Here is a 25,061-nt window from a genome sequence, read left to right as displayed (position 1 = left end):
TAGAGGACCATGCATCTCCCACTGTTTCCAAGAAGGCATCAACCTTCGGCTAGAAGGCCTCAAAGTGAAACCTCATCCTGGTCTTCAGTTGCACTGCAAGGTTTAGCAACAGGGGCAGCTGTCCGAAATGAACAAGCACATCGCCGAGAGAAAGGAGAAAGGGAACTCCGTCTTCCACTCCACAACTGAGAACACCCCATCCAGCTTCTCGAGAGTCACATGCTCCCGCTCATTAGAGCACCTGTAGAGTCTACCGTTTAGGTCGTGTGGGTAAGATATTGTGCTATGAATCGAAGCACAAAACACGAGACAGTATAGCTTGCATGCAGCCGGACATGGGCGCTAGAGCTGGCCCTTTCCACCGGCCGTGTCTTGCATGCAAGGAGAAGGACACATGCAGGCAAGCATTAACTATTTAGAAATTTAATAGACCCAACCTAATATCTAGTCTATTGTACTTGGGTTTCCTTTAAGATGACATGGCATGGGCATATAGCCAACAACCGGCTACACTATTGTTCATGCTCCTATGGCTACTCATTCAAAATCTGGTTGGCATTCTCGAGTTGTTGATAACAAAAGGCACAATTATCTTGGTGATGCCATCCTCTGGCCTGCAGTCAGTCAGCCGTCCAGAACCGATTTTGAATGTGTAGCCATAAGAGCATGAACAATAGTGTAGGTGGTTGTTGGCTATATGCATGCCATGTCATCTTAAAGCCAACCCAAGTACAATAGACTAGCTATTAGGTTGGGTCTATTAAATTTCTAAATAGTTAATGCTTGCCATGTGCATGTGTCCTTCTCCTTGCATGCAAGACACAACCGGTGAAAAGGGCCAGCTCTAGTGCCCATGTCCGGCTGCATGCAAGCTATACTGTCTCGCGTTTTGTGCTCCGATTGCAGAAGAGCCAGTTCTCTTCTCTCACTCCCAACTAGCATTTTACTGATGTGGGACACCTTATAGCCAGCTGATTAGGATTTATTATACTTGCTCTAAGAAGAAACATATTTTCCCTTCAGATTTAACCTCCCAGGTGGCAGCGAGAAGGGTCCTAGGAATTCGTCCAAAAAGCATGCTTCATACGCGGAGGCAGTAGAATAGGTGCCATCTTTCGACTGTTTCCAACTGATAGAGTCTTCCAGGCTGAAAAGCTGGACAGTCTGCAAGGATGAGTTTAACAAATTGATCGATTGGAAATGGAGTGTTGACACGTTGCAGCTCCTTTATCCATCTGACATCTTGCAATTCTTCCTTCTGGCCAGCATATAGAGCTCAGGGAAAGTAAATTGCAAGGCTGATCCTTCATGCCAAGGATCCTTCTAAAATATAGCTTTAGCACCATTTCTAATACACAAAGATGTACATGCCTAGAAGAGGAGAATATCATCGTGCTTCAAAGGGAGGGAAAGCCCCTGCCATGGGCGCTCAGGATCAGCCCATTGAAACCAAGACCATCTTAAGCACAACGCCTAGGTGAAAAAATCTAAGTTTTTGATGCCCATGCCTCCTAAGGATTTAGGGGAGCAGGCGTGTTTCCATTTCACCAAGCATTTGGCACCCGAGGCAGTATCCTCCCCACCCCGAAGGAAATTTCTTCTAATTCTATCCACCTTCTGGTTGAACTAGTTTGGGGGTCGAAAACAGAATGGAAATAGGTTAAGGTTGTGGTCAAAACCGAGTTTACAAGGGCCAGACGTCCCTTCCTTGACATTATCTTGCCTCTCCAAGGCTTTAGCTTGCTGGCGATCTTGTCAATGAAGCATTGACATTCAGCACGTCTTGGATTTCTAACACTATGAGGGACCCCCAGGTACGTACATGGTAGACAACCTATTTTACACCCGGTGATATCAAGCATCATCGGCAAATACATCTCACTAAATCTGGCATGGTAGAAGGTGCATTTGTTGATGTTGATATGCAATCCAGAGGTCTGCCCAAAGAAACCCAGAATGTCAAAGATGGCAAGAGCTTCCTCTTTTACGGGGCTTAAAAACAGAGCTGCATCATCCGCGTAAAAACTTGCTTGTGGTCTATTTGCAAACTAGGAGATGGGGGAGAGCAGACCAGAATCTCAAGCTCTAGCAAAAATCCTCAAGTATAAAAAAGAACCTTAGTTCACGTTCATGAGGATTTGAAATAAAGTGCTGGAGGCCGCCCGCGCTGCGCCCGAGTCGCCCGCCCGAGTCGCCTAGGTTGGGTGTCTCTAGAGCGCCCCCCGCTCCGCCACATAGTAAACCTCCCTCCAGCCGCCCTAGCCACCCCACCGTCGCTGGAGGAGGCTATCGTGCTGACGGTGGCATCGGGGCAACACTACCCGTCTTTGTTCTTTGGCGTGCTGACGGTCGGGCTTTCTTCCTCATGATCTGAAGTGAGGAGATCTGGGATCATGGTCTCTCTGGGAGCCCGCCTTCCCTAGCGATCCAATCCTTGGCCTGATGATCTCAAGCAACGTTGGAACTTGGGAGACAGTGGGTTGAGAAAAAAGGGGAGAGTAATGGAAGAGGTTCGGGCATGCGCGTGGTCCAAGCGGCACCCCAACTCATGCACAGGTATTTCCATCCAAACCGCGGTCACATCCATGTGTGCTCATGCTCAATATGGTTAACTGCCGTAAACCTGACGCCCATGGACTACTTGTCCGGCCAGAAGGTGTTTGGTTGTTGTTCTGCTCTAGTTCGTTGGATGATTGGCACCCTCACCGACATCCAGGATCTATTGGTCAGCCGCACGTTGCCTGGGTAGTACTGGCACACGGCTTTGACACAAAGAACATGGCGCAACTCGATCCGTCTTGGCATCCACGTACGGGACCACAGTGGATCCGCCTTGGCATATTCATTGCTGCCTTTTTCAATGTGTTGATGGGATCATGGCGGTCGCGAAGAAGGCCGGATAGAATCTAGAGGTTAGAGGTTCCGTCTCGCATGCTTCTTGTTGAGTCGAGAAGATTACAAAGAGGAATTTTGTGAAGTCATGCATGTTTCTTTACTTTTAGTTTTATCGTGTTTATTTACTATGTCGTGTTTTCATATGTTGTACCGTGTCGTGTCCCTGGACTTATCTATGTAACGACGGTGGTACTTGTTTGCATCCTTTTTTATGTAATCTAAGTCAGTCTTTATGTGTGTTCAAAACAGTTCGTCCCCAAATGACTACTATTTCTTGTACCAAATTGTTTAGGAAACCCAAGAAAAAAAATATAAGCATAATAAACCAGAAACAAAAAATATCTAATCCACTAAGACAAGACTTTTAGCTCTTTTCTTATTTGTTTAGTTTTTATTCATATTTATTTCAAATTTAGTGTTAAGATTCGCTAGTTTTATCTATACATACGGCCAAAAATAGAAGGGAGGCTGCATATTGAATTAGTGAATTTTATATAATAGACGAGCACAAAGATATGTGTGTTAAAAAATGGTCGTGCCTATATATCGTTCATGTTTGTTGAAAAATATACAAACATGCGTTTTATAACCTTACCAAAGTGATAAACTAACTATAGTTAGCTTTCTTTCTTGTCAGTATTAATATCGTTCTATCGTTTCGACTGGTTACCAGAGTACCCCTTCGCGACGACTTTTCACGAGGTCTTTGGTTCGAGTCGCAGCAACACCCCTTTTTTGCTTCATTTGTTGATGTTTTATATGTACCACTTGAACTAGTGTAATATCCCAGGTTTAGAGGCAATAAAATGAGAGAACACCAAAGTGTGCATTGCATTCATGCATAGAAAATCCGGGGAATTTTCGCGCTTCAAATAAAACTTACCACGATGACTCGAAATTTCACTTGACTTGCTTGGAATTGAAGTAGATCATCAAGTCAAGCGCTATAAACTTCATCGTGATCTTTGTTAAAACCTTGTTTTGGGTAGAGATGATTTGATCTATGGATTAGATCAAATGGAATTATATTTACAACAACACATTCTTTAAGAATCAAACCCTAACTTATTAACACTTGAAAGTTAGCAACTACCTTTGTGTGTAATTTAATTCATTTATAAATAAGGTAAACCACAGGGTCTAAAGTGCATAAAAGCCACACATTCTTATTTAAATCATAACTTATTAAATACATGGAATATCATAAAACTAAATCCATTTACATTGCGAATTATAGTTCAAACTATTTGAATAAAACTAACTATGAGTATTTTGAAACTCATATGATCATGCCTTGGGGAAATCAAACACCAACTATCCAAATTTGAGAAATAACCCTCAACCTTAACCTTTTGACCAATATTATAATGTAAATCCAGTCAAAGATGGTATGATGACTCATCCACAATAATACAACTCTCCATAAGATATTTAGTAACAAATGCCACTTGGCTATCCAAAAATAAATCATATGAGAGGATAATGATCTTGCCACATAGGATGAAAATATCTACATGACTTGCTTTCCAAGCTATGCCACCTCATGCTCAAAGGATTGCTATGGATGAGGGCATGACAACCAAGCACCTTACTCATCAAACCAACACAAGAGTCACCACTTATGTGTCATGATACTAGAGCTTGCCCAAGCCTATAAATAGAGCCACACCCTTCATCCATTTGCTCATCAAGTACCATGATACATGGGAACAAACACATAGAGCCACTCCATGTTAATTAGCTAGGATCAAGATGAAGAAGCTAGGAGGTGGAGGCATACCACAAGATGCAGGTTTATTCAGATTTCCTGAAGAACAAGCTACAGAAGATACCAAGGTAGAATTCCTAGGAAAACCATATATTTAGAGGATCATATCATCATCTCTTAAGTAGGACCTTAGGATATTCCAAGACATTGAGAAGTGAGAGAAGTTATAATATTAACCATGGCCATGTTCATACAAGAATACTAGGGTAGTACTAAACCTAGTTGTTCAAGTCAATATTTAATCTTGGAGGTGAGAAACCTATTCCATTAGCAATACCTTTGGAAACCAATTCCATAATCATCACAATTTGGTATTAAATATAAACCCTAAGAATCTAGGATGAGTGAGATGAGAAGAATATTAAAGAGGGATTAGTGAGGAATGAGTAGATCTTGTCTAATGCATGATTATACCTTGTAGATTTAGATCATAAGTTAAACCATATGATTATTAGATCTCATCTATCACATAAAATAATAAGCATATCACTAGTAGTTAACCCAGACCAATCCTCATGCCTTGTGTGGAGGAGTAACCCTAGCTAGCCAATAAAACATAATCAAAGCTTATGCTTATACCCAATTCTAGCTTGTGTATTACATGAGAAATCCCAAAGAAAACCCTAGACCACATTTGAATCCAAGTACCAATTGGGATCATGAAAAGAACCGTGCCATACCTCATGCCTATTTAATACTTCAATTGGTGAAGCATCACCAAAACCCTAAATCTTTCACCTAGGAATTACTTCACATAAAATATTGAACTCTACCTTTCCATCCTAGTAGACCAAATGAAGTAGTGTTCTATAAATTAAACCATCATTAGCAAATGCATTGCTAATTATAAACATAGGATCCATCTTAATTAGTTCAAGGTAAAGTTTACTACAACCAGATTAGTGATTATAGAATTTTCTTAGCCATCTTATTAAAACCATAGGAATAATTCTTCACATACAATCATAACACAATTCCAACCTCATTACCAATAATATGAAACTCTAGCTATAATTAAATTATATGTGAGTAATCACTATGAATAAGCACTAGCACAATAGAATATGTTCACCTTCACATGTTCTCAATTTCAAATCCTTTAAAAACAGAATTGATTCCTAAATTTAAAAGGCAATTGAGATGAACCCTAAATCTATAACTATTTTAAATTTTGAGTTGTGTCTCATGAGAACATAAAATTAATCAATTATAAAATGGTTGTTTGAAAACAAAACAATACAGTGAGTAACATTATCAAATTGTTATGATATTCAAATAAGTTAGAACCTGCAAAACAAAATAGAAATCAGAATTGAATTCAAATAACAAAATTCAAAACAGAAAATGAAAAGGAAAATAAAAAGAGAGGAGGACTTACCCTGGTGGACCTCAGCACCGCAGCAGCCCATCACTACCACGTCAACCAAGCCCAGCATCGGCCCAGCCCAAAGCCACTTACCGATTCAATTGCTTTAAAAATCGTGCAATGGAGGGACTTCGTCATCGTCTTCTTCTCCGGCGTCGACAGCGCGGCATCGCCAGTAGACACCGCTCTCGTCGACGATAAGGATGCCCGGACGTCGCAGAAGGTTCCAGAACGTCACCCTAATCGTTTCGCGTCCGAGTCTATCCGCGGGAGAGAAAAGATCTTCGCCAGAAACTTCCAGAGACCGCCACCTCTTCGACCATGGCCGTCACCGTGTCGAGGCCACAGGGCTTCCCTTGGCCTATAAATAGGTGGAGAGCATCGCCGTGCACGCCTTGTTCATCTCCTCCACTCCATTTCTTCTCATACAACCTCTATCTCGCACATTCATCCTCATTTGTTCGCCGGAGTCGAAGACGAAGCCGACGGAGGAGGTCACCCCAGCCTCCGGCGTGTGGTCCAGGAGGAGCGCCTGGACTCAAGGAGCACCCTGGAGGAGCAGAGCATCAAGGGGAGCCGTATAGCAGATCAATTTCACCGATCCCTTTTGCAGCAGATCGCCGGGATTCGCGACGGTGAGCTCGTCTCCGACCACCAACGTCCCAGTCGAGCACATCATCATCCTCAGGGTGAGCATACGCACCTCTGGAGCCTTTTATTTTGCTCTAGCATCCATCCTAGCGTCGGATTCGATTTCTCGCCGGAGTAAACCGCCGCGGGACATGTTTTCCGACATGGTTCCGACGACCAATAACTCATTCCACCACCACCATCGTGTTCCTTGTCTTCTTCTCGTTCGATTGGTACCAACCACGCATCTAGGGGTACCTTGTAGCGGTGGCGCCGTCCTCAGCAGACCGCCGGCGGTTAAACGCCGGTGAGGTCAAACACGCGGTCAAGGTTGACCGGTCCTTGCCGCCTGGCTGCTGAGGTGGACACGCAGGACCCACATGTCTGTCTCTGTGTGTGTAATCGAATCGGTATGTTTAGTATTTAGGTTAATTTCAAATTCCAGTAAATAGCTAAAACTTTGCAAAATTGTATAAAATTCATTTCAACTCAGAAAAATATGAATAATATATCAAAATGCTCACAAAATAAACTCTATTCAAATAAAATATAAAACAAAAATGTGTGTCAAAATAAAATTTCACTTATTTAAAATACAATTTGAATTCAATAATTAGAGAAGTTTCAAATTTAAATTTTAACTATTCAGTAACTAAGTAAAATGTTAAGATTAATTTTCTTTATGATAATTGCATCCACTTAAATATTAGTGGTGTTTCATAAACCCTAATTTGCAAATTACTATCTTCCATTTTCTTTAATTGATAATTAAGTAAGAAAATACTAAAGGCTAATATTGTTTTGGTAATTCAAAACTTGTTTATTTAAACATCTTTAGTTACCAAGTTAAGTATTTTAAAACCTAATAACAATTGTTAAACCCTAATTCTTAACTAAACCTAAATAGGAGTTGCTCTAATTATTAAATCTTGTGAAAATTAATAAAATGTCAAACCATTCCTAATTTTGATTCAAAGAGATTAGTTACCACACCTATATTGCCAATCATCATTTTAGGAATTGTACCATAATTTAGAAACCCTAGTTTCAATTTGAGTAAGACCTTGATTCCATTATTTCATGTGATCATCTCCAATTGTTTCAATTCTAAAACCCTAGATATGTGTCACATATGATCATGGGTGATTTACTTGACATATAGAACCCTAATCAGCAACAATTGAATACATGCTTAGGATCCACTAGCATAAAACCAAGTCACATGAGATTATCATTTCATGTTCCTATTCTTAATTAAAACCTATATGATCCACTAATGTCACCTAGGTAGAAATCCTAACTTGTTAATTGAATTAGTACCATTGATCACCACTCATATATACCATACCATTAAGATCAACCTCAATCATTAAACCCTAGTAGAACCATAATGATAAACCCTAGTATCCACTTTGTGTAACAATTCACATCACATGCTCCTATTCCACTAAACCCTACTTAGGAAATGATAAGCCACTTAGTTTAGGAACCATTAGGAATTATTTAGTAAAGCAAATGTGAAGCCATAGTAAACCTTAATAGCAATAAATCTACCAATACTTGTTATATAGAAATCCATTCCAAGTTAAGAACCAACTAGTTTGTATTAGAAAACTAAATGAAACCATTAGTAAACCCTAGAAGCCATAGCTCCTATTTAAAGTAGTCCTTATTCTTATTAACCTGTTCTTCAAAAGTTATTCTTTTGAAGTACAACTGTCAACCAATCCATAGAAACCCAAAGTTCTAATTTGAAATACTTATTATTTCTTAATTAATATGTTCTTCAAAAGTTATTCTTTTGAAGTATAATATAAGTAATCAACAATCATGTCCTGTAGAACTTAAAATTGACAACTGTTCTTTACATATTATTCCACCACTATTCTTTATGTGTATGATTGTTATGATGTCTTATATCACTTGGTTATGATGCTAATAAAACCAAACCCTAATAAGAACCTTGTTTGAGAACCATTCTAAAAGTGCAACCAACCCTAAAGAAATCTTTACAACTCATACATCCTAAATCATCGAGGTTAGGTTACGCTCGGGACGATTGCATCTCATATTATGCATTATAGCATCTTTACCAGTTCTTTAAACATTGTCCTTACCGGACGATGATGGTATTTCAGCATTTGGAGTTATCACGTATCGAAGCTTTTGCCTGCATAATCTTGCGATCAAGAAAGGCAAGTTCATCGCTTGCTCATGTCATTTGATTATTTGTATCAAACTATATGCAAAGTACTATACTTATCACTCATGCATTGAAAAGCAAAGTATTATTTTACAATTATGAATATGACTATGTGGTGGGCAATGGAACCATGGTATGTGTTGATATGGTGGAGGTTCCATTGCATGGGTACTACTCATCTAGGACTAAGTACCAATGCCGTCCAAGGTGATTCTAGCGCCGTACATATCGCGTTATCCATAAGATCTATAATGGCTCTGGGAAGTCATTCGTATCTTTTCCCTTACGCACGCCAACGGATTGGTAGAGCCGGCGGGGTGTTGGAGGCACTCGCCGTAGGTTGGGATAGCCTTTTAAATCCCCATCCATTAGTGATGATAAGCTCTACGATCTATGATGGATTGTCCGGAGTACACCGTGAGTAAAGCCGTATTATCGGGAGAAGTCTACTGGGGGTGTACGGTTGGACAAAAGGGTGGGTTTGCAGGGTCGCGGAGAAGGCAGTGATTGGCTTGGATCTTATACTATGCCTCACACCAAAGGAAGTGTGGACGGGGACATACTCTCGGCCGGCAACAAGGTTAAGATCTCTTGTGGGGTAAAGTAACGCACCTCTGCAGAGGGTATCAAGAATTGTGGATCGTCACTCCCTCGTTCCGGGAAGGGAACTGCGAACGCGGCGAGAAAGGAACTCCACGAAGTTCTAGTCAACTCTGTGAAGACTGACGGGCATAGTTTTTCAGAATAAAATAAACCTTTTGAAGAAATGTTTATGAAAACTTGCATTGGCCTATGACTTTCTGGTCTATGGCTGTAGCTAGTGCATGATACACATATTTCCTAATATGAACTTGCCGAGTACGCTCGTACTCATTCTATCCCGTTTGAACCCCCTTCTTAGATCAAGGCACCGAAGGAGAAACTACCGTGGAACTCGAAGACAAAGGAGTCAAGCTGCAACAAGATGAAGAATCCAATCAAAGAAGTCCATGGAGTCAACTTCTGCATCAGCTATTATGGAAACCTAGACTAGTAATAGAAGGGAACCTTTCCCTAATCCTAGCACCTAAGTAGCTAGATTTCTATAGCAAGCCAATTAGCTCTTAAACTTGAGTTAGCTATAAGATAGACTACGAGTTGTTCTTCTGGAGCTTTATTTGAAGTTTTACCTCACTGTAAAGTACGAGGCTGTGTGGATCTTATGTAAACAGTTCGTGTGTACTTCTATAGACATACCTTGGACTCGCATATGTTTCTGTTGTACCACTCTGAGAGATGTAATATGAGTGGAACGGTGTTTCACTTGTGTTATGTCAACGACTTGTGTACTACATCATGCAGTGGTACGCTGGGTCACCACAGCTGGTATCAGAGCAAATGCTTTGACCCTAGGATTAAAACCCTTTAAAGGAGACCTATAGGTTTGGTAGTGTCTATAGGAAGATGTCTTAGTTAAACCAACTATTCTTTTGACTTGAGATGGGTATTCACTTGAGAATAATCTCGACACACTTGAGTCAATCTTTCTTATCTATATTTCTTAAATAAAGTTAGTTAGTTATCTTGCTTCATTCCAAATAACTAGAAAACCATTGGAGCTTAAGATAATGGGTGGTAGTAGACCACAGTTGGTATACAACACATGGTAGTCCAAAGAGAGGATACAACCATAAGGAAGATATCCTATTGGAAGATGTATACCAAGTCATATTATGGTTAAGTAAGAGTCATTTAAAAATGGCGAATGACTGATGCTAAGTAAGGGAGTGTGGTGACCCGGCATACCACTGCATGGTGTAGTATGCAAGTCTGATATAACACCAATGAAACTCTGTTCCACTAGTATTATATCGCTCAGAGTGGTACAACAGAAACATATGCGGGTCCAAGGTATGTCTATAGAATTACAACATCGACTCTGTTACATAAGATCAGCACAGCCTCCTACTTTACAATGAGGTAAATCTGCAAATGAACTCCGGAGAGAACGACTCGTAGTCTAATCCTATCACGAACTCTATTTGTAGAGTATTTAACTATCTATAGAGGCTGATGAATAGATTCTAGCTAAGTAGGAACTAGGTTTAGGAAGCTAGTTCCCTTTTATTGCTAAACTAGGTTTTCTCCTTGTTGGATGTGGTATTTGACTCCTCTCGTGTAGGTCTTGTCTCTTGAAGTACTTGTTGACTCCTCGGTCTTCGAGTTGCACCGTAGATCCTCCTTCGATGGCCTCCATATCTAAGCAGGGGATTTAAGAGTGGGATGAGTACGAGCGTACTCAACAAGTTCATTATAGGAAAGAGGTGTTTAATGCACTAGCTACAGCATTAGACCGAGAAAGTCTAATACCAATGCAGGTTTTCATAATCATTTCTTCAAGAGGTTGTTTTTATTCGGAAGAACTATGTCCGTCGGCCTTCACCGGTTTACTAGAACTTCATGGAGCTCCTTTCCGGCAGCGTTCGCGGTTCCATATCCCGGAACAGGGAGTGACAGGTCACGGTTCATTACACTCGCGAGAGGTGTGTTGCTTTACCCATAAGAGATCTTAACCTTGGTGCCAACCGAGTTGATCGTGCTCGTCCACACTTCCTATGGTGTGAGGCCCGGTATAAGGTCTAGCCAATCATGTTCCTCCGCTACCTCGAACACCCACCCTTTGTTGCATGCCCCGACCCCGGGTCCTCGCCGGTCCCATTATTCCCACTCACGGGTGGACCCCGACCACGACGACGGTTTGGGATCGAACCAAACTCCTTCGCCGGTAGCTGCAACCCATCATAGACCGCAATACCGTGGGGACTTAAGGCTTCCCCAGCCAACCGCTTGCACTTCGAGCGACAAGTGTCTACGGACTATGCCGTGGGGACTTAAGGCTTCCCAGCCAACCGCTTGCCCCGACGGATACAAGTGTCTACGGTAAAGCGCATCCGTTGATGAACGAGAGGTGGAAACACTTTTGACTACTCCGTCCCACTCCGGATCTTATGGTTAACACGGGTATTACGGCACAAGAATCACTGGCGACATTTGTTGTTTAATCCTAGATGGATATAAACCCGTGCAATGGAACCTCCACCATATCAACACAATCCATGGTTCCATTGCCCACCACATAGTCATATTCATAGTTATGAAAGTAGTGGTTTTGGTTTTTATGCAATAGTGATAACTATAGTACTTTGCAATTAATTTGATAGAAGATACTCAAATGACATGAGCAAGTGATGAACTTGCCTTTCTTGGCTGCAAGATTATGCAGACAAGGTCTTCGATACGCAATAACTCCAAATTCTGAAATAGCATCATCGTCCGGTAAGGACGATGTTTAAAAGATTGGCAAGGATGCAATAATGCATAAGTATGAGATGCAATCGTTCTAAGCGTGACCTAAACCCCGATGATTTAGGATTAGTGAGTTGTAATGATTAGTTCAGGGTGTGTTGCACTTGTTAGAGTGATTCACAAACAAGGTTCTTATTAGGATTGAATACTTGGTATCATAAACATGTGCTGGAATATATCATAATAATAGCATTAATAGCACACAACAATAAGGTTTGGTGTAATCCTAACATGTAATAAATAGTGGTTGGTTTTAGTACTATATGTCATGGTTAATGATTGATTATTATATACTTCAAAAGAATAACTTTGGAAGAACATGTTCTTGAATAAAGAACAAGTATGATAATTAAGTTTGTGGGGTTCTATGGTTCTAATTGGTTTCGAAGTAAGTATTAGATAGATCCCAACAAAGTTGGATTCATCAACACCTAGGGCTTGTAAGGTTAAGATAAGCCTAGGCATCCTAAGCAATTTATTATACATGGTTGTGGTCAAGGTTGATTTATCTTGCTAGTGATAATTGGATAGGGTTTATAGGTCATTATAAGTAGGGTTGGTGATGATTCTTTCTTTACTTCAAAAGAATAACTTTTGAAGAATATACTTCTTAGGTAATAAGAAGTATATAAATTAGGTTGAGGTTGTTTAGGTTTTTCTATTTCATTTCCTAAGTAAAGAATTATTGGATCCTAAATAGGGTGGTTCATAATTATGAAGTACTTGTAAGGTTTAGCGGACTATGGTTATGTGGTAATAATTATTGGGTATAGGTGCTATTGGAGTTCATCACAATGGTGTGATGCTAAGCATGGTTATTTAAGATTTATATCTCTAAGGATAGGATTTAGGGTTTGCATTTGGTTGCCCTACTTAATTATCTAGGTCCGATGAAGATGATCACATATGATGCCAATTAGTAGTGGTAGGGTTCCCATATTTTATGTGGATTAGAACTAGCATTTAGTTGCTAGATAGGAATCTATGATTACTAATGAAGTAACATGATCACATGTTCTAACCTAGGGTTTAGGTTAGAAGCAAACTAGGATTCATATGAATTAATGGAGTTAGGGTTTGGTGCATAATTGATTTAGGGTTTTATGGTTCCACATAAAATTATGAGGTTATCACTTGGTTTATAATGAAACTAGGGTTTCCTAATTACCCTATGATTATTGGATTAATAACTTCATTAATAAAGTTGAAGTTATTAATAACTTTGAAACAAAAATAACATTAAACTTTTCATTTTATTATTTTTAAGGAATTAATAATTAAGGTAATTATTAATTAGGGTTAAATCCTTCTAATAAGGATTTGCCAAATTAACAAATAAAGAAAATTAGTTTTAATGTTTTCTTTATTTGTTTATTTTTTTTTATTTGATTTTGAAAGTTTTCCTAATTATTGAATTTTAATTGAATTTAGAATTAATAAATAAGGCTTAATTCACAAGTATTAAATAATTGATTTTTTATTAAAAATATAAATTTCATTTTATATTTTTATTGGATAGATTTTTCTTTTATAAGAATTTTGATATCTCATTTGTATTTTTCTGACTTATATTGTATTTTCTAAATTCATTTGAAATCTCTGAAATTTATGGATTTGAATTTAAATGAAACGAATTGCTAAAGTTACCGTACAGAGCTACACACAGCCACTGGCCAGTGGGCCATTGGTCCACGTTGGCTGCCACGTGAGCGTGGACTGGTCAAAATCGAGACCACGTCCAGGAGCTCACCGTGGCCGGCAGAAATCGGCGATCGCCGTCGATCCAGGGCTCGCGCGGACGAACTATCTAGACCACTAGACTCAGGGCATCACGGTGAGTGTAACGGTACCAGCGCCGCCCCTATTTGGTCACCGGAGCAAGCTTCGACGGCGAGACCGAGCGGCGGAGCTCGCAGGTGATTGGTACGACGGAACTACGGGATGCAATCGAGCGAGGCTAGGCATGCTACGAGATTCGGGGGCTCACCGGGAGCATGCAGGACTTGATGGCGACGTCAATGGTGGTCGGCATCGCCGGAATTCATGGCGACGACCGCCAGGGAGATGATGTCGTCGGCGTCGATTTAGGACACGGCGGCTTAATTCCTTGTGGGGCTGACCTTGTCGAGGACGGTGATCATGCTGGTGTGCTCGGCTTGGCTCGGGGAGGCTTCTATCGCCGGCGGTAATGGAGACTGGCGGAGCCAGGGTTTCGGTATGGGGAGAATTGAGCAGAGAGAGAGAAAAACAGAGCTAGGGTTCGTCGTTTAGGGTTTTATACGGCTCCGGAAGCGAGCCTCGTCACGAATCGGACGATGGGAGGCCGCCGGCGCGAGAGGACGGACGAGCACGTCTTCGTGGCCGGCCTCCAAGCACGCGAAGAGGATGAGGACGAGCTCGTCCTCTCGTTTTTTCTAAACGAAGGGGTACGGTGGCATTGGGCCGGCGTTGATGGGCTGGTGCTGGGCTGGGTGTTGGGCTCGGCAGCTGGGCTGCTGCGGCCAGGTAAGTCCAGGTGAGTTCTTTCTTCTTTTTCTCTTTTATTTATTTTCTGTTTTGTATATCTATTTTGAATTCAGATTTGAATTCATATTTTAACTCTTTCTCGTTTTGGCAGGTATTTGACAACTGGAATTTCATTAGGACTAATAAGAAGATCATTTAAATACTCGAATTGTTTTTGAGTGAGCATTTAATATATATGAACCTTTATTGCAATTTTAATTAAGCATGATTTTATGCTCTCATTTTAAATTTCCATTTTTCTTGTGAATCAAATCTGTTTGAAACTATTGGAGTTGATACTTTCAACTTAAAGTATTTCTGAGATTGTTATTAGGGCTTGTTTCTATTTGAGGAATTGATTACTTGCATATGATTTTATGTGAGAACCTATTTGTTAAGATTTTGTAAGGTTTATTTTTAATCCTATTTCAAGGTTAGTACTATTATTATATTTTAATAGCACCTTGAAATATAGATACTACTCTCAACATGGTTTGGTTTATTTATAAGGATAAGTGGTTGATCTAAGTGGTTAATCACCACTTATGGGTTTAATTATAGGATTTAGCACTAGGTTCATCTTATGCTTCATATTTAAGCATAGGATTTAATTAGGGTGCAATATTAGGGTTCTACTAATATTTACTTATTGACACATGAGTTGAATCTGAATTGTTGCCTAGGTTTTAATTGTGATCACCTAAGTGATACACAAACTAAGATTGAGATGTAGCTTAGGACTTTACTTGTGATCATCAAATAATTCCCAATTTAGTTGGAAATATAAGTCTAGGTTTGCTTACTAGGGATCACCCTATGATTTTATGTGATGGTATGTGCTTATCAAATTAAGGTTTAAGCTTGTCCTTACATATCTTAAAAGCATGATCATGAATTAGAGATGATCTAATTATTCTTAATGTCTTCTACTTCAAGTTCTTAGGTTTTATGATCATTACCCCATGGTGATGATCATGCATGGTATGGACTTCCTAAAATATCACTAGATTTATTTGGATATGGTTATACCAATTATTATCCCTTTCACTCCTCAAGAACTTGGATTATAATCTAGGGTTCTACTCAAGGAATGATGATGTGATTATCTATATATGTGGTCTTCCTTAGAATTTCTACCTTGCTATCTTCTGTAGCTTGTTCTTCAGGAATTCCGATAAACCTGCATCTTGTGGCATGCCTCCACCTCCTAGCTGCTTCATCTTGATCCTAACTATTTTATGGAGTGGCTTAATGTGTTGGTCTTCTTGCATCAAAGTGCAAGATGATGAAATGGATGAAGTGTGAGGCTCCTTTTATAGGCTTGGGCATGCTCTAGTAACATGACACATGGGTGGATGACTCTTGCTTTAATTTGATGAGTAAGGTGCTTGGTTGTCATGCTCTCATCCATATCAATCCTTTAAGCATGAGGTGGCATAGCTTAGGATTCAAGTTATGTAGATATTTTCATCCTATGTGGCATGGGTATTATCCTCTCATGTGATTTATTTTTGGATAGCCAAGTGGCTTTTGCTACTAAATATCTTGTGAATGATCTCATGCTTATGGGTGAGTCACTATATCATATGTGATGGTATTTATATCATTCTTGGGATCAAAATGTCAAAGATAAGGATTATACCCCAAATTTTGAATGGTGATGTTTGATTTCACCAAGGCATGATCATATGAGTTTCAAAGTACTCATATCTTATTTTATTCAAATAGTTGGAACTATAATTCGTAATGTAAACGAATTTAGTTTTGTGATATTCCACATATTTAATAAGTTATGATTGCAATAAGAATGTGTGGCTTTTATGCACTTAGGTCCTTGGGTTTTGCTATATTTGGTATTTAGTTTTAAAGTGAATTCAATTGTACCTCAAGGTAGTTGCATAACTTTTAAGTGTTAATAATTTAGAGTTTGCTTCTTATCTCTTTGTTGGTTATATACCTCTCCCATCTCTAGGGTTTAATGATAAGCCTTTGTTGGGGTTAAGTTCAAGAGTTTAATTCAAGAAATACCATGAGGTTCATGGTAGGAATATTTATTTGTTAAAGACATGGAAAAGATAAGTGAAGAATGGTTTCTCCATTTATGGTTACTTGATTTCTAATTGAATAGATGTTCTTATGTTATGTCAAGGAATACCATGTTATGATCTTTTATGAGATCAAGCAATTGATCATTGAGTAAAGTGTTGTTGTGTTAACTTTAGTTCCATTTGATCTAACCCCTTAGATCAAATCATATTTTCCCAAAACAAGGTTTTAGCAAAGTCACATTGAGGTTTATAGTGCTTGACTTGATGAGCTACTTCAATTCCACCAAGGTCAAGTGAAACTTCGATTCATCGTGACTGTTTTACTTGAAAGCGCGAAAATTCCCCAGATTTTCTATGCATGAATGCAATGCACACATCTAATTCCTCTATTTTTGTAACCCCATTACCTGGGATATTACAGTCTCTACCCCTTAAACTAAACTTCGTCCTCGAAGTTTGATCTCTCTCACGTTTCCGAAGTGTGGATCTGACTTGTGCAGACTACGACTTTTCTCAAACTCCGGGATGATCTCATTGGATATAATTGAATATATCTCTTGTCCAGATTCTTCCTGGAATCCATTACTGTTTTACATCAAACAAGTATTACTTCCTTTACTTCCATGATTTCCTCCAATATTATAAGCTTGTTTCCTTTCTCATTGAATATTCAATGATTGGGACTTCTTCTTGTCCTGACAGTCTTAATTGAGGACTCATTGGATAACAATTTCCTATTTGATAAAATAGGTCTTTGTTTTTCCCTTACTACCAAAATTGCAGTAATGATACATAGTAAGGTACTTATCATAGGAATGGTCGTGATGGTTTATTTCTCTAGGAATGGATTAGACTCATTTAGTCCATCCAATCATGGTTAATAGTTGCTGCTTATAACTATTTTGGTTATTTAGGTTCCATGAAAGGAATCTTTCAAATAGACTTTAGTTTTGGTATGGTCAATCTACTTCAGTCTTTGGCCTTCTTGAGCTGTATTTGGTCTATGGTATTTTCTTCGTCCAACTTCATTAAACTTAGCTGACTTGAGCTATCGTACTTCTGAGTAATTATTACTCACTTTATCAAGTTATAGTCCACTTCTTTCTTCCTCGAGGTATGAACCTCGGCTTCTGGTCTGACATCCTTCGAAAGTAGTGTTCGACAATCTTATGAAAATAAGATCGAACTTCCTCTCGGTTCAGACCTTCGCTCTCTATCTAGCTTAAAGTATTGAGTCATTGTACATCCAACTCAATCTTTACTCTACCCCTTAGAGTTTTCTTATGGTCTTCAACTCCTTTTCTTCCAACTATTGGACTTATGGTTGGAATATTGGTCTAGGTTCTAATTTATGGGTTTTACTTCTTCTAAGGTCTCGCGAAGAATGTTTGTGGTGTATCCACTCAATTGTGGACATCCAATGTGAATCCTTCGACTCAAATGATTATAGATCTAGCTATTTGGCTGACAAGATTTTTATTTGTTTACAAACTTTTGTTACAAATAATTAAATAGTGGACTATTTGTAATACCAAACTGTGGTTATTATACCAACTGTGGCTATTTGATATCTAAAAATGGATTCTATTATAGGTTCTGATCCACTGAACGAGATATCTTCTGTTTTATCTCGCAGTATTGATCCTATACCAATTGTGGTCTTCTGATATCATCTATGGTCTTCTTATGTCTGTTATGATTTCATACATCACCTTCCTTCATTCAGGGTTTATTTTGCAAGAAAACCACTAGCTGACACTATGATTATAGTATCCTAAGTGATTTCCCATGCATTCCCTCTTCTATGTTGACTATGGATCTGCTTGAGCTTCACCATAATCATTATATTTCATACCTTCATGCTTCTTATGTACTGTTATAGTGGGTGATCACCACTATAAAAGTACTCCTCGGTTGAGGTAAGCATGAGTTTCGGATGGTACTTCCTTCAGAGTATTGTGGTTACTTCCCACATCTTTACTTCCTTTTTCTGATCAACCTTCATCTTGTCTTCAGAATCTTCAGAATTCGTCACTTCGTCACACGAATACCATTACCCTCTAGATCTATAGCATTAAGTAAGAATTTGATATAGCAACATGCATTTGCATATCAAAGTCAAACTTCATGTATGGATCTAGTCAAACAATGAAAATCCAATAAAAATCCAAGAAGATTCAGCTTTGTGCTTATAATACACATCATCATAAGCCTGAATAAAACAGTTGAGTAAGACATCTCTAAACATCAGGCTCTGATGTGTAGTATATAACACCACATAAGATAGGTTTGTATCGTGATACTTAGCACAAATAGGTGGATTTCTATTATTTGTATCAACATTTATCTTAATTGCACAATTGCAACGAGATAAACTTGAAACAAAGTGGCCTAGGATAGTTTGTGGTTAACCTAATTTTCTTTGGGAGTACTGACAAATAGTATACCATATATTCGTGCTATTGAGGACTACTTCAATGATATGTCTGGTTCTAAATTTGCTACTCTAAACACATAATTATGGAAATATAACTCCTATTCTTCCAAGTGTTTCTATCATAAGTCTATGGTCATGATGTGCTTGGCACACTTCCCATATTTTTGGAACACAGTTCTTGCACTATTGTTGAATAACTGGCTTCTTGTTGTACTTATTTTAATTATTTATGATGTTTTAGTCCATCACATAATGGTTCTCAGGTGAATCATATATGATTAACAACTCTACCCTGTAAATAGACATATTTATTCCTATCTCTCTTTCTTACCTCCCATGATTGACTCATCATGGTCTATACTACCTCATATCACTTGTTTTTATCACTTACTACCAGTTGTTTCTCAAGTTTGGATAGATTTTACTTACCCATTACTTGTCTTGGTATCCTCTTCTAGTAGAATATCTTTATTATATACATATTTTAATCACTTGTTATCACTCCTATTACAGGTCTAGATAACTCTTACTTAAACAAAACATGTGTTGGTATACATCTTCCAATAGGATATCTTCCTTATGGTTGTATCCTCTCTTTGGACTACCATGTATTGTATAGCAACTGTGATCTACTCATCTCTTATTTTAAGGACTTATTGATGTGCTACATGTTTTGCATTAGATAACTAACTTCACTTAGGAAGGATAGGTAGGAAATGTTGACTCAAGTGTGTCAGGATTATTCTCAAGTGAATATCCATCTCAAGTCATAAGAAATATTTGGTTTACCTAGGACAACTTCCTATAGACACTACCAATCCTATAGGTCTCCTTTAAAGGGTTTTAATCCTAGGGTCAAAGCATTTGCTCCGATACCAACCTGTGGTGACCCGGCATACCACTGCATGGTGTAGTATGCAAGTCTGATATAACACCAATGAAACACCGTTCCACTAGTATTATATCGCTCGAGTGGTACAACGAAACATATGCGGGTCCAAGGCATGTCTATAGAATTACAACATTGACTCTGTTACATAAGATCAGCACAGCCTCCTACTTTACAATGAGGTAAAACTGCAAATGAACTCCAGGAGAACGACTCGTAGTCTAATCCTAACACGAACTCTATTTGTAGAGTATTTAACTAGCTACAGAGGCTATGAATAGATTCTAGCTAAATAGGAGCTAAGATTAGGAAGCTAGTTCCTTTCTATTGCTAATCTAGGTTTCTCCTTGTTGGATGTGGTATCTGACTCCTCTGGTAGGTCCTGTTTCTTAAGTACTTGTTGACTCCTCGGTCTTCGAGTTGCACTGTAGATCCTCCATCATGGCCTCCATATCTAAGCAGGGGATTTAAGAGTGGGATGAGTACGAGCGTACTCAACAAGTTCATTATAGGAAAGAGGTGTTTAATGCACTAGCTACAGCATTAGACCAGAAAGTCTAATACCAATGCAGGTTTTCATAATCATTTCTTCAAGAGGTTGTTTTTATTCGGAAGAACTATGTCCGTCGGCCTTCACCGGTTTACTAGAACTTCATGGAGCTCCTTTCCGGCCGCGTTCGCAGTTCCATATCCGGAACGAGGGAGTGACGAGTCACGGTTCTTTACACTCGCGAGAGGTGTGTTGCTTTACCCATAAGAGATCTTAACCTTGGTGCCAACCGGGTGATCTTCCCGTCCACACTTCCTATGGTGTGAGGCCCGGTATAAGGTCTAGCCAATCATGTTCCTCCGCTACCTCGAACACCCACCCTTTGTTGCATGCCCCGACCCTGGGTCCTCGCCGGTCCCATTATTCCCACTCACGGGTGGACCCCGACCACGACGACGGCTTGGGATCGAACCAAACTCCTTCGCCGGTAGCTGCAACCCATCATAGACCGCAATACCGTGGGGACTTAAGGCCTCCCCAGCCAACCGCTTGCACTTCGAGCGACAAGTGTCTACGGACTATGCCGTGGGGACTTAAGGCTTCCCCAGCCAACCGCTTGCCCCGACGGATACAAGTGTCTACGGTAAAGCGCATCCGTTGATGAACGAGAGGTGGAAACACTTTTGACTACTCCGTCCCACTCCGGATCTTATGGTTAACACGGTTATTACGGCACAAGAATCACTGGCGACATTTGTTGTTTAATCCTAGATGGATATAAACCCGTGCAATGGAACCTCCACCATATCAACACAATCCATGGTTCCATTGCCCACCACATAGTCATATTCATAGTTATGAAAGTAGTGGTTTTGATTTTTATGCAATAGTGATAACCATAGTACTTTGCAATTAATTTGATAGAAATACTCAAATGACATGAGCAAGTGATGAACTTGCCTTTCTTGGCTGCAAGATTATGCAGACAAGGTCTTCGATACGCAATAACTCCAAATTCTGAAATAGCATCATCGTCCGGTAAGGACGATGTTTAAAAGATTGGCAAGGATGCAATAATGCATAAGTATGAGATGCAATCGTTCTAAGCGTGACCTAAACCCCGATGATTTAGGATTAGTGAGTTGTAATGATTAGTTCAGGGGTGTGTTGCACTTGTTAGAGTGATTCACAAACAAGGTTCTTATTAGGATTGAATACTTGGTATCATAAACATGTGCTTGGAATATATCATAATAATAGCATTAATAGCACACAACAATAAGGTTTGGTGTAATCCTAACATGTAATAAATAGTGGTTGGTTTTAGTACTATATGTCATGGTTAATGATTGATTATTATATACTTCAAAAGAATAACTTTGGAAGAACATGTTCTTGAATAAAGAACAAGTATGATAATTAAGTTTGTGGGGTTCTATGGTTCTAATTGGTTTCGAAGTAAGTATTAGATAGATCCCAACAAAGTTGGATTCATCAACACCTAGGGCTTGTAAGGTTAAGATAAGCCTAGGCATCCTAAGCAATTTATTATACATGGTTGTGGTCAAGGTTGATTTATCTTGCTAGTGATAATTGGATAGGGTTTATAGGTCATTATAAGTAGGGTTGGTGATGATTCTTTCTTTACTTCAAAAGAATAACTTTTGAAGAATATACTTCTTAGGTAATAAGAAGTATATAAATTAGGTTGAGGTTGTTTAGGTTTTTCTATTTCATTTCCTAAGTAAAGAATTATTGGATCCTAAATAGGGTGGTTCATAATTATGAAGTACTTGTAAGGTTTAGCGGACTATGGTTATGTGGTAATAATTATTGGGTATAGGTGCTATTGGAGTTCATCACAATGGTGTGATGCTAAGCATGGTTATTTAAGATTTATATCTCTAAGGATAGGATTTAGGGTTTGCATTTGGTTGCCCTACTTAATTATCTGGGTCTGATGAAGATGATCACATATGATGCCAATTAGTAGTGGTAGGGTTCCCATATTTTATGTGGATTAGAACTAGCATTTAGTTGCTAGATAGGAATCTATGATTACTAATGAAGTAACATGATCACATGTTCTAACCTAGGGTTTAGGTTAGAAGCAAACTAGGATTCATATGAATTAATGGAGTTAGGGTTTGGTGCATAATTGATTTAGGGTTTTATGGTTCCACATAAAATTATGAGGTTATCACTTGGTTTATAATGAAACTAGGGTTTCCTAATTACCCTATGATTATTGGATTAATAACTTCATTAATAAAGTTGAAGTTATTAATAACTTTGAAACAAAAATAACATTAAACTTTTCATTTTATTATTTTTAAGGAATTAATAATTAAGGTAATTATTAATTAGGGTTAAATCCTTCTAATAAGGATTTGCCAAATTAACAAATAAAGAAAATTAGTTTTAATGTTTTCTTTATTTGTTTATTTTTTTTATTTGATTTTGAAAGTTTTCCTAATTATTGAATTTTAATTGAATTTAGAATTAATAAATAAGGCTTAATTCACAAGTATTAAATAATTGATTTTTTATTAAAAATATAAATTTCATTTTATATTTTTATTGGATAGATTTTTCTTTTATAAGAATTTTGATATCTCATTTGTATTTTTCTGACTTATATTGTATTTTCTAAATTCATTTGAAATCTCTGAAATTTATGGATTTGAATTTAAATGAAACGAATTGCTAAAGTTACCCGGACAGAGCTACACACAGCCACTGGCCAGTGGGCCATTGGTCCACGTTGGCTGCCACGTGAGCGTGGACTGGTCAAAATCGAGACCACGTCCAGGAGCTCACCGTGGCCGGCGGAATCGGCGATCGCCGTCGATCCGAGGCTCGCGCGGACGAACTATCTAGACCACTAGACTCGGGGCATCACGGTGAGTGTAACGGTACCGGCGCCGCCCCTATTTGGTCACCGGAGCAAGCTTCGACGGCGAGACCGAGCTGGCGGAGCTCGCGAGTGATTGGTACGACGGAACTACGGGATGCAATCGAGCGAGGCTAGGCATGCTACGAGATTCGGGGGCTCACCAGGAGCATGCGGGACTTGATGGCGACGTCAATGGTGGTCGGCATCGCCGGAATTCATGGCGACGACCGCCAGGGAGATGATGTCGTCGGCGTCGATTTAGGACACGGCGGCTTAATTCCTTGTGGGGGCTGACCTTGTCGAGGACGGTGATCATGCTGGTGTGCTCGGCTTGGCTCGGGGAGGCTTCTATCGCCGGCGGTAATGGAGACTGGCGGAGCCATGGTTTCGGTATGGGGAGAATTGAGCAGAGAGAGAGAAAAACAGAGCTAGGGTTCGTCGTTTAGGGTTTTATACGGCTCCGAGAGCGAGCCTCGTCACGGATCCGGACGATGGGAGGCCGCCGGCGCGAGAGGACAGACGAGCACGTCTTCGTGCCGGCCTCCAAGCACGCGAAGAGGATGAGGACGAGCTCGTCCTCTCGTTTTTTCTAAACGAAGGGGTACGGTGGCATTGGGCCGGCGTTGATGGGCCGAGTGCTCGGGCTGGGTGTTGGGCTCGGCGGTAGACTGTCTGCGGCCGTGTAAGTCCGGGTGAGTTCTTTCTTCTTTTTCTCTTTTATTTATTTTCTGTTTTGTATATCTATTTTGAATTCAGATTTGAATTCATATTTTAACTCTTTTTCGTTTTGCAGGTATTTGACAACTGGAATTTCATTAGGACTAATAAGAAGATCATTTAAATACTGAATTGTTTTTGAGTGAGCATTTAATATATATGAACCTTTATTGCAATTTTAATTAAGCATGATTTTATGCTCTCATTTTAAATTTCCATTTTTCTTGTGAATCAAATCTGTTTGAAACTATTGGAGTTGATACTTTCAACTTAAAGTATTTCGAGATTGTTATTAGGGCTTGTTTCTATTTGAGGAATTGATTACTTGCATATGATTTTATGTGAGAACCCATTTGTTAAGATTTTGTAAGGTTTATTTTTAATCCTATTTCAAGGTTAGTACTATTATTATATTTTAATAGCACCTTGAAATATAGATACTACTCTCAACATGGTTTGGTTTATTTATAAGGATAAGTGTTTGATCTAAGTGGTTAATCACCACTTATGGGTTTAATTATAGGATTTAGCACTAGGTTCATCTTATGCTTCATATTTAAGCATAGGATTTAATTAGGGTGCAATATTAGGGTTCTACTAATATTTACTTATTGACACATGAGTTGAATCTGAATTGTTGCCTAGGTTTTAATTGTGATCACCTAAGTGATACACAAACTAAGATTGAGATGTAGCTTAGGACTTTACTTGTGATCATCAAATAATTCCCAATTTAGTTGGAAATATAAGTCTAGGTTTGCTTACTAGGGATCACCCTATGATTTTATGTGATGGTATGTGCTTATCAAATTAAGGTTTAAGCTTGTCCTTACATATCTTAAAAGCATGATCATGAATTAGAGATGATCTAA

The sequence above is a fragment of the Lolium rigidum genome, chromosome 7 (genome assembly GCF_022539505.1).
Source record: "Lolium rigidum isolate FL_2022 chromosome 7, APGP_CSIRO_Lrig_0.1, whole genome shotgun sequence".
NCBI lineage: Eukaryota > Viridiplantae > Streptophyta > Magnoliopsida > Poales > Poaceae > Lolium > Lolium rigidum.
The sequence above is the reverse complement of the archived record's forward strand: the minus strand, read 5'-3'. Positions refer to the sequence as shown.